Source organism: Pteropus vampyrus, unplaced genomic scaffold (assembly GCF_000151845.1).
Source record: "Pteropus vampyrus isolate Shadow unplaced genomic scaffold, Pvam_2.0 Scaffold326, whole genome shotgun sequence".
Classification (NCBI taxonomy): domain Eukaryota; kingdom Metazoa; phylum Chordata; class Mammalia; order Chiroptera; family Pteropodidae; genus Pteropus; species Pteropus vampyrus.
In genome coordinates, this window is record NW_011889107.1 from 1,867,489 (window position 1) to 1,878,990 (window position 11,502).

Sequence of the window (11,502 nt, forward strand, 5' to 3'; positions counted from 1 at the left end):
ATCCTAAACAAGACAGTCCTTGTCCTCAAGGGGATTAAAGTCTATTATAACATACAGGAAAATTAAAATAGGCAACCATAGTGCTATGTGTTAAGAATTACAACAGGGGCAAAAGCATAATACAGGACATAAGCAGAGCCTATCTCAGTTTCAGGCTAGTCAGAGAAGGCTTCTTGGGAGATTTAAAAACCTACTTAGATAGATAAGCAAACTGCATGTACAAAGGCCTGGAGCTGATAGAGAAGGATTACATTCCTGGAACGCCTGTAGTTGGGTATGGCAACAGCCCAGAAGCAAAAGGCTAGAAGTAAAGTTAGGAAAGTAAACAAGGCTGGAAAAGGCGAAGATACTGGAATTTTACTCTGAGGACAATGGTGAGCCACTGAAGAGTTTTAAGCACAATCAGATTATCCTTTTAAAAGATCTTTTTGGGTAAAATGTGGAGAAGGAGATGGGGTGGGAGAATGGCAGCACTCTAGTGAGATAACAGAAAACAGGACACTGCAGTAATCTAGTTACTGGAGAAAGTAGTGAAGCTGTTGAAAAGTAGAGGAATGAGAAATATTAAGATAAAAAAAATCATTTAAGACCAGTGGTTAATAAATGTATGTAGAATAACAACACCGTGCCTGATAAACAGCAAATGCTCCAAAAAATGGTAGCTGCTACTAATTGTTATTGGCAATTGGATCAGATGACCTTTAAAATCACATTCATCCCAAGAGTCTATGTTATCTCGGAAACATACCTTAAATATGTTCTCAGAAAAATGCTTTCCTACTAATGGCCAAACTATCCCATACAAAAGGATTCATGTTTTTATTCATAAACTCTCTACACCAGAACTGCTCAACTGGGCTCAACTACATGCCAGTCATAACATAAAATGTTTATTAGATGTTCTTACAAATAGGGTTCCACGGCCAAAGAAGTTTGAGAAACACTGCATAATGTATGATTTCTTCTCCTAGAGAGTCATAAGGCACATGAGTACAAAAATTCTCAATACTAATTCTGCAGTAAAGAAATGCATTTCGCTTTGGCCATTATTTTGTCAAGAATCCTTTTTTCATCCCCAGAGGACACTTATTAGCATTGTATAAGAACTAATGTTCAATAAAACTTGGGAAATGCTGCTCTAAGTCAATTTACAAATGTTAGTGGAATGAAAAGAATATAGGCAACTCTATTCTGACCACCTTCCAAAATGGTTAGTTTTACATATATTATGGCATTTTACCTTTTTAATTTAGTTCTACTGAAAATGGCATTAAATATCACCATAAATAGCAATCCTCTGCCTCCCAAATTATTGCCAACTAAATATGCTTTGCTTTTTTAAAAGGCCCCAACTTTGTCATATGATAATGAGTAAATTTAAGCGACTTACCTTCCAGGTACAGTATTAATTTTTAAGACAGTTAAAAATGACAGATGTTCAACTGTGCAGATGGCATGTACTTTTTCTTTTAAACAGACAGATCATGCCACTGGTGAGGGGATATGTTTTCTATTGGGCAAAGAATCTTACTTCGTATAGATCACTGGACAATTTGTAGCTCCCAAGGAAAAGGTTATTAGTATACTAGGGATTGTAAAAACCTTTAGTAACTCTAATAGATTTTAACCAATGACATGATACAAAACATTCTATAGTCCGATGTATTTCCTACGAGTCACAGAAGCATTTGTTGAAGCACTGATCAAGATCACTATTTATAGCTCATACCCATGAATGTATTTAGAATAATTCTTGAATCTGGTTTATAACTATATACTGTTGACTTTTAAATAGAGAATATTCTTTAAAAAAAACATGGAGATTTGAACCTTTAATTTAAACCTATTCTCCTGGACACATTCAAATGCAAAGGTTAGACTAGTCCCTTTCTCTAAACTGCCCCTGAAGTTTACCCATTGGAAAGTTTTCGCTGTATAAAAGAACGAACACTGAATTTAGAAGTAATCTGTCTGCAAACAAAAAAACTTAAACCAAAATAGAAAATACAACTCCCATGCTGAAAATGAGTGCAGATGTTGCCTCACTGCTATCAGGTACAACACTGCTAAAACACGGAGAAGTGTGACAAATATTGCAACCTTGCAAAAATTTCTGCAGGCAAAGAGATTTTTTCCCTGAACTATTCCAACAATGTTGCCTTTCTGCTTATTTCAAAGAAAATGTTACCCAGATGACCATAAACCAAACTGACAGTCCCAACTTCAACTGACAACTTCTACAATTAAAAAAAAAAATTTTAACGGTTATAATGCAAATTTCTTTCTTTCTGGTTATTCTGATTTCAATAATCATTGATACTTGGCAAATATGAAAAAGTTTTCATCTCATCAGAATCATTACTACTCAGCACCTGGATTAATAAAGATGATTGGGAGACAATCTAAACCTAAAACAAACTCCTGAACCACAACAGCACAACTAAATTAGGTTATGTCTTTCATGTCAAGAGAAAATCTTACTGTACACAACAGAGTAGACAATTACAAAAGGCCTCCTCATCAGAGAATTCTAACTGGCTGTCCAGAGAGACTTTATGCTGTTCTAAAAAGAAGGGTCCACTTAATGACAAGCACCTACCATATGCTATTGTATTCATTTTTTATAATTACTCTATAAGTATCATTACCATTACTTTACAATAGGAAGAAACTAAAGCTCAAACAGGTTAAGAATCTGACCCCCAGTTTACACAGAGGGTAAACTCACTGCAAAGACAGAATTCTTTCCCAAGTCTGACTCCCAATGTCAGCAACTACACTGGCCCCTCCTAAAGACACTCTTTGGCCAAAATATTTTAAATCCATTTCCTCTTACAATTAATCGACTTACATTATGTTATGTGGTACTTTGAGTCTCTGTGGGAAAATATAAAAATAACCTTGTAGCCTTTCTAACTAGTCACAGTACATGCATGAAAAACTGAATAAACAAAATGAAGAGGCTGTAAGACATCAGATAATTCAGTTTGCTTTAAACACAAGAAAGAATGAAAAAGAACAACTTGCTGGCTAAGGAATGTTCTTCATAGACTATACACCTAAGGTTGAACGAACCTCAAGAAGGTCACTTGTGAACCTAATAATGCCCTCTGCTATTCTCCCTCCTGTGAATGAGGCAAACTTGTCAAAATGCAAAAATGTCTTAGAGGCATCTCTGTCATCAAGTCAATGATTCCACAGGAGAGGAAATGCTGTCCAGATGAGTACTGGTCTGGGAATCCAGTGTACTGGCCTAGACTTGGCTCTGCCCTTGCATAGCTAAGTGACCTTGTCAAGGTCACTACATTATTATGTAGGGCCTCACTACAAAGGTAATGCCTGAAAGAATCAAAGGTCACTTCCTGAGCTAAAATGCAAGGATTTTTCTTTTCTCATAATATTCTATGATCAAGAGAACACAGTGTTTAAGAGAAAGGGCTCCACAAACTATGTCTGAGTTAGAGTTACAGACCTATGTTTGAATCTGGGCTCTGCCACTTACTGGCTCTGTGACCTTGAGCAAATTATTTACCTCCTCAGTTTCCTCACATGTAAAACTGAGGATGGTAATAGTATCTACCTCATATTGTACGAAGATAATATATATAAAACATTTATACCTTAGCTGGTACAATGTAAGCACTCAATAAAATGTAGTAACTATATTGTTTCTGAGTATTTTTAGTGGCTCAGTACCCTTGAACTAAAAGATGAGATGTGAATTTCAAAATTGCCTCAAAATGTCACCTAGCATGGCCCCTCATGACCCTTTGCCTCCATTCTCTGTAAATGGAAATAAGAACCCTCATATCTTTTCTAGTACAATGAATCAGTTTTGACCAAATGGAAAATGTGTAAGAATAAATGAGGTAATAGAATTATTTGTCATAAGGATCAAATACGATGACATGGACTCAGTCTGTAAAGTATAAAGCACTAGTATGATTTCTGCTTAGAAGACAAAGCTGATGTTCACAGGTTTTTATTATAAATTCTGACCTACTCAGACCTCCTGGGAGTTCAAGATTTCTAAGGTGGTCAATTCAAAATGATAACAAAGCCCAGCAAGTGGCCATGGGTATAAGGAGCTAATGCGGAATGAAGTTGGTCACTAGTGTTGAAGAGCAGGTAGTCAAGAAATGTTTACTGAATAAAAAAGATACATGTATATTAACATTTTTGTAAACTTGCCCAGACTTACTAAAAAAGAAACTTGGTTAAGGATGCCATAACATTCTTTGTATTTGGTTAACTTAATTACTGGGCCAAATGAAGCTGAGATGATCAACATACAAAATGCATGGCAAGCCCTATTACCCCACTACAATGTAACTGCAAATAAAAGGGAGGAGACCCTCACCTAATCATATCATGAAACAAAGCAAGACATCCAGTTCTTTGGTCTCCCCTTGAAACCTGAATTATTTAAAGATTTCTATGTAATATTATTGTATCAGTTTTAACTTGATACATCATTCAGGATAAACACATCATAGAATCATTATCCCACAATTTGAAGAAGGCACTAGGCTTTTGGATAAGTCTCTGTGTTTGGAGACAAACATCCTAAAGAACCTATGATGTTTGAAAAAGCTCCCTAGTGAGCTCTTTTACACTGTAGTCCCTTACTGCTGGGCATTAATCACTTCCATAAACAGAAAGCCGATGAAGCTTGGTTTTAAAGAATGCAGATTCTTGAAACTTTCTGTACATATTTTTCCCCATTATCTACCTGAGTTCAGGAAAATTTCAGTTTACTTTGTAAATCTCTCCCTTCACAATAGAAACCAATAGGTAAGATTTAAATACCTAGTTGAAGAATCCATATTCAAATGGGTTACCATTCTGTGGTCTGGATCTTTGAAACAGAAATCAAAGAAAGATGATCCACTCTGAAATTTAAAACTACCCAGGAGTTTGACTAGTCAAGTTTATGTTGACAGTATAATGTAGCAGATAAAACTACAGGCTTTGACATAAGAAAACTTGGATTTGAATCCCAATTCGACCACTGAAATGGACAAGCTACTTAGCCTCTCTGATTCTCAACTTTCTTATCTACAATTGGAAATGATAATGCCTGTATCTAACAGGAATGTGTATTAAATATGCCCCAAAATGTCAATCTCCTTCTTCTACTACAAGAAAGTACTACTTCTCTCTCAAAACTTTAGGTACATTCACATAAAACTGACCGAATCTGAAAACCACAGGAATTTCTTGAAATTGGTACGAATACAGAAGTGCAACATCTATCTAAAGCTTGAAATACCTAACATAGACAAGGAAAAACAAACTAGGAAAACATAGTAACTTAACACAAATGTGTTTCCCCGATCGCAAATCTTGTAAGATGCAAATGTTAAACAAACCAAGTTACCATTCAATGGAAACTGAATGCATCCCTAAGAAGCTGACTCCAACTCTCAATGGCAACAAAAGCTTTTTGAAACATGAACTAGAAAGTGGTGACAAGTCTCCTTACTTCAGACGAGATGCAAAAAGCTATGCACTAGTTTTTGTTCCAGGCTTTTCATATATATATATAAAATTTTATATATATATATATATATATATAATTTTAAAATATATAATTTTAAAAATGCATATGAGGGTCAGTGTATTTTTTAGGCACATATATAAAAAGAAAGAAGCCAAGATCCAGGATCCCTGTCAAGCTCTCTTTAAGAGGAACCTAACGATATCCATTCAACAAATAATTACCAAGTCTAATGTTTGCTGGAAAGTGTAGCTTTGCAAACTCGGCCCTGACCTGTATCCTCCCTAGAGTAAGAAAGCTTGAAAGAGAACACCTCAAAATTAGCTGCATGGTCCTGGGCCCTAATAACCTATAATTGCTCTCTTACTATATAACTACTAAGTCTGAAAATGTTCCCCAAAAATATTTCGTATTTTCTCACTCCTATAGACCTGTCACTACTAAATGCTATGCCTTGTAGGCTTGGCATTGTTATTAAGACCGGGCACACCTACCCAACAGGATCTCTCCCTCAGGCTGGGTCTGTTTACTTCCTCCTCACATCACATTCCAAGTTTGGTAACTTTGGACTCCAGAGCTCCACCGAAACCTCAGCTTTTCCCTGATATGATCCTAACGTTCAGATATGTCCTTAGGGCCGATACCTTTTCTCCTATACCATGCGCTCAGACTTGGTATCCATGGAAATCAGGGTCATTTGCAAACTGTGTTAACACTCTATAAGTTTAGTACCCCTGGATATCGAAGATTCTCTCGGCCTGTAACTCGGGTTTCAGTGTTTCCAAGCCTGGCACCCTTGGGGCTTGCACGCCCCCAACCTGGGCCCTGCATGTTCCACGGAAGCTACTTCTGGAATTAGGAGGGCCTCCTACTTCAGGCCCTGCACAGGCTACCCCAAAGTACCTGCCAGACAACACCCTCCCTCCTCCCTTAAGGCCTTTAGGCTGACCCCCAGCCTCTGCCCTACGCCTGCGCCGTAGGGGGGGTCATCAACCTGCAGCCCAAGCCCCAGACCCGCGAATCCCTGCAGCCTCAGATTCCTTCATCACTCCCTAGGCCGGAGCCAGCGCGACCAATGAGGTACCAGGTCCGCGGCCTCCCTGCCACCGACCAATCACGAGCGAGCCCCCCCGCCGTCGCCTTCCGCCAATGGGAGAAAGCCCGCGGGCCGGGCCGACTAGGCGCACGGACCCCACGAGCGCAGCGGCGGCGACAGCGGCAACCCCGGCGAGAACACAACATGGCGGCGGACAGGCCGGACCGAACTACAGCAGCGGCCGCGCGAGGGAAGTGAGGTCTCCGCCAAAGGCGGGAAGCGCTGCCCCTCCCCCCCGCGCCGCCGCCGCTCACCTCTCACCTTCCCTCCCGCAGATGCTCCCGCACACTTACACACCTCTGCTCAGGAGTCCAGGGAAGAGCAGGAGCCGCCCAGCGCTCCTGCGGAGTAGGGCAATGCAGAGGCCTGGGCACCGCGGAGGGGAGGGGAAGCGTGCGTCACGGAGAACAGCGCGCGCGAAGCGGGGGTACAAACAAGATGGCGGCCACGCCGTTTGCACCGTCCCCCCTTCTCCTCCCCCTCCCTTGGCGCCTCGACTCGCAGTAACTTGTAATGCGCAGAAGCTGAGTTGCTTGAAGTCTCGCGAGAATTGGGAAGGGACGACGACATGGTGAAGCGGAAAGATATCTGAGCTTTCTGACTCCGCCCTTCTTTCCGGGAGCCGAAGGCGTTGCCTGGTGACCTCCTTAGGGCGTTCTATGCTTATGGTTTTGGGCTGTGGTGCGCACACTTTTAATTTTTAGGAGTTTGTGTGTGTGCATTTCTTTCCTCTTCGTGACGGGGCTCAGGAATACGTGTGTATTTTTAATTTGGGAAGAAAGAGCTGAGAGACGAAGGACGACATGGGGAGGCCAGATTAAGTGTGTTGTTGAAAAAAGTAGGTACCAGTACCGTAAAAGAGGGGATTTAACACCAAAACTGTAAAACGATATACTCCAGAATAAAGAACAGCACTTCCAATGGTCAGCTTGTAATCTTACATCGACATAGACATTGTTTTTCTCATTTGAATGCAGAGTTTGAAACTTTTATCAAAGAATTGGAAACCACAGCTACAATGAGCACTACATTATCTCTTTAATCTCCACAACAACTTAGTTCTACGACATTAGTATTGTTTTTATTTTACAAATGATAAAACAAGCTCGAAAGAGCTAACTTGATCAAGTTTCCACAGGTAGTGTCAAAACTCAATTTGAATACCTCTGAAACCTGTAGATGCACTCATCAAATATGTATTGAATGGAATCTACAGTGAGACAGGGCATTAGGTAGCAAGTACAGAGAGAAATGAGATTGCTCCTGCTGGTGGTTACCTTGAATTTTACAAATGACCTTGGAGCCTTTCTGATACTTGTGTGTCTCAGTGGTCCTCAGTAATAAAATCAACAGACTTATTCTTTCCTTGGAGTTCATGACCCTGATGATCAAGTAGCTGAGAATAGTGGAATAAAACTCTTGACTTGAATTCAGGAAAATTGTTCTCAAATCCAACCTTAAAAAATCTAAATTTAGGCACTCAATAAATATTTGATGAATGAATGAATGAAACCTAACTGGCTATAAGACCTGATTTCACTGAGTCTCAATTTCATCATCTGTAAAATGACCTAATCCCTACCTCCTGGGAGTGTAAGGGAGAGTGCTTTGTAAATTGCAAATATGTTATAAAGAGGTTAGTGATAAGACATTTTCAGACATGAGAAATGGCATAAGAAATTAAAAATGGAAACAAAATAGTATGTTGAGATAGATAAGCTGAACTAATGTGAAAAAACTAGGTAAGTCTACAAATATTTACTGAGCATTTATTCCATATACTGTATTTGCAAAAGATGTCAAAATGTGTAGAAAGCAGCACAAATTAGTATTATTATTAAAAGTATTTATTGACAGCACATAGGGGCTGTATTTGGTTTCTTTCCAAGAGCCTGAAATCAGGTTGCCCTCAGAATTAAACTAATAAAAATTTACATAGTAGAGGATATTAGCCAACATATTTAACAACAGGTAGTTCTCAAGCATCAATCTAACAGATTTGAAGTCCTGGAGCTATCCTGTGCTAGGCGTGCTAGGTGTGCTAGGTGTTAACCCCTCAGTTGCTAGTTTGTGAATAGTAGGTCCGAGAGAATCCCAGGGGATGGGAGTTGTCAGGAGGTTTGGGACAGCAGCTAATTTACCAGCATACCAGTATGAAAGTATTTCACTATTTTGGTAGTATTATAACTGATAATAGTTATTATAATACATTATATTATAATATCTGGCCTGTCCCTAGGAGATTATACTTCTTACTCTAATGTCATCAACCTTGGTCTTGTTTTAATCAATGAAATGTGAATAGAAATGGCATGAACCACTTGTGAGCAGAAATACATAGGCTATCTCATGATACTGCCATATTTTTTTTCCTCATCGTGAGAGCAGCATATCCCAAATAGAGGTGTTTCAGCTTTGGTCCCAGAGTGAAGATGTGCATAGCCACAGCTGACACATGTAATATGTAAAGTGAGTAAGAAATAAACCTTTGTTATTGTAAGCCACAAAGATTGTTTTAGTTGTTTGCTACTGCAGCATAACCTAGCTAGCCTAAACTGACTAATGTAGCCCTGGAATTAGCTACCTGTGGAGGTAAGCCAAGAGCTTGTCTACAAACAGCATCAAAAAAGCACACTGTGATCCAGGTCATATGGGAGGAATCTCAAGAAGGCAAATGTGATTGTAATTTAATAAAAGGAAGCTTAATCAATCTTAACCAATCATGCTATATCTTGTTTGCAGAGGGAATCTGTGAACCAAAGGACTTAATTAGCCATGACAGCCCAAAACAAGGCAGAGAGTCAAGCACTAGCATTACCCCTCTAAGCCCTGTGTCAGTCAAGCTGACCTGAGCATTTGGATTTCCTTGTCCATGTCATCCCTGTAATGGCTAAGAACTATTTCAGGCTGCCTCAGCTAAGAAATGCTCCAATGTGTTTTTTCTGGTGTGATTTTGCCCACTCAGCAAATGCCTTGCCTATAGGGACAATTTAGTGATCTGCCACCTACTGAATTCCAGCTCTTTTGATACCTACATTTTTCATTTAGTCTGTTGGATTCTGGTTTATGTAACTATCAGTTTCTGTGAGCTTAGTGAATACGAGAACCCTGCTGAGAGTTGGTTCTACTCTTTGCTATTAAAATCAGGCTTCTGAGTTTACAAGGCAGAACACCAGTTCTGGGATGATGGTAAATTCCTTAAGGTTATGGCACTGTAGAGGGACCTGTCAAGAGGGCCAATTGGATGACCTTGAGCTACACTCTATCTCATTGTGTCCCTTCTTTGATCTAAAAGAAAAGCACTAAGTGCTAAAGAGATGATTCACTGTGCTGTGGGAGTTCAAAAAAGGGAAGGATTACTTCCACTTAGTATGAAATATGGGAGGAGTTCAGGAAAGCTTTGCAAGGATGTGACATTTGAACTGGGTCTTGAAAAATGGGTAGAATTAGGGGAAGAGCATGCTCTGTGTAGACAGTCACTAGAGCAAATAAAGGAAGCCAGGGATTAATTGAGGAAATACAGAGTAAGAATAGGAAGAACAATAGTTTAGAAAGATATATTAAGGTCTGGTTAAGGCTCTTGGGCTTTATTTTTCTACTATGGAGAGTTGTTTTACCATTTTAATCATTTTTAAGTGTATAGTTCAGTGACATTAAGTACATTCTCATTGTGCAACCATCACCACAATCCATCTCCAGAATTTTCTGATTGTCCCATACATTCTCAATGGTAGTTTTTACAAAGGGGGGTGACATGGTCAAAACTGTATTTAAAGACAATCTGGCAGAGAAAGTAGGATGGAAAAGAGTTGCTAAATGACCAGTTGGAGACTTCCACAATAGTTCAGGCAAGATGGAATGAAGGCCTGAACATATCAGTAGCAATGAGAATGAAGGGAAGAGGATACAAATACGAAGTGATATCGACAAAGTGGGTTTGAAAGGACTTGACTATTGATTGGCTACTGTTGGGATGGGGGATAAAGAAGTGTTTAATGTGACTCACAGGTTTCGCACCTGGAGGATAGTAGTTCAAGATGAAGACTTCTCTAGAGCATATAGAAAGTCATGAATTCAGATTTGGACATATAGAGTTTGACTTACAAGCAGGACATTATAAGCTATGGGATGGACATTTGTTGTCTTGCCTGCTCAATACCCTTGCTCTTTCAACTGATAATGCCATTCTATTTTTCTTTTCTTTTTTTTTTTTTAGATTGTAGAATCATCCTTCATTTGTATGTCGTGCTGGGCCAGGAGGGTATGCGGCCACGAGAATGCATTTCTCATGTCTCTAACTGGGGGAAGTATAATTCACCAACAGCCCAGCTGTTCAGTTCTGAAATCCACGCTAAGCTTTGAAATCCATCACCCTTAACTCCTAGGCCTCACTTCCCATAGACTACTCCTGGCCAGTGACTAAGCACAGCAGGAGTTTTAGGATAGGCTTTTTTCCTCCTCTGGTGGATGACTTTGGCTCAGGGACTCCTCAAAGACCTTACCAAACTTTTCTTAGAGCCACACTGCAGTCTAAAGCACTTCCACCTTGAACTCCTTCCTTCTCTTTCTCCTTTACTTAGGGTCAGAGCTATATCACTGTCTGATGGTTATCTCTGAGTCTTCCCTGGCTCCTGCACATTTTCTCTCATGGATGTTTTCCATAATAAATTTTTCACATTTAATCCTGTCTTAGTGTCTGATTTTCTGACGATCTGAACTGACACAAGGGGAGGGAGGATGAGATAGCTTCTATCACAGTATCACTTCTATACTGCCTCAGCCATGGGGTAAGCATATGACCCAGGCTGATGAGTCATAATGATCCCCACATCTTGGCCCTGTGGCTCCTTAGAGTCTCTCAGTGCCATTTGGCTCCAAGACCACAAGCTACGTAGTTTGCCTCAAC

At 39.8% G+C, this 11,502-nt stretch overlaps 1 protein-coding gene and 1 long non-coding RNA gene across 8 annotated transcripts in view; one reads left to right on the forward strand and one right to left on the reverse strand.

Annotated features, from left to right (window-relative positions):
- The window catches only part of NFYC (nuclear transcription factor Y subunit gamma), a 61,172-nt gene extending 53,992 nt beyond the window's left edge, over positions 1–7,180 (reverse strand). For 4 of the 7 annotated variants that reach the window (XM_023521962.1, XM_011377952.2, XM_011377954.2 and 1 more), the window contains exon 1: positions 6,894–7,061. The gene's annotated coding sequence lies outside the window, so the exon portion shown is untranslated. Of the gene's footprint in view, positions 1–6,893 lie in introns of all 7 variants that reach the window. The other 3 variants (XM_023521964.1, XM_011377958.2, XM_011377951.2) reach the window with 2 other exon arrangements.
- LOC111730638 lies at positions 7,148–11,278 on the forward strand. Its single transcript, XR_002776765.1, has 2 exons — positions 7,148–9,065; positions 10,813–11,278. It is a non-coding gene; the product is annotated as an uncharacterized LOC111730638 (long non-coding RNA).
- Positions 11,279–11,502: the final 224 nt, after the last annotated feature.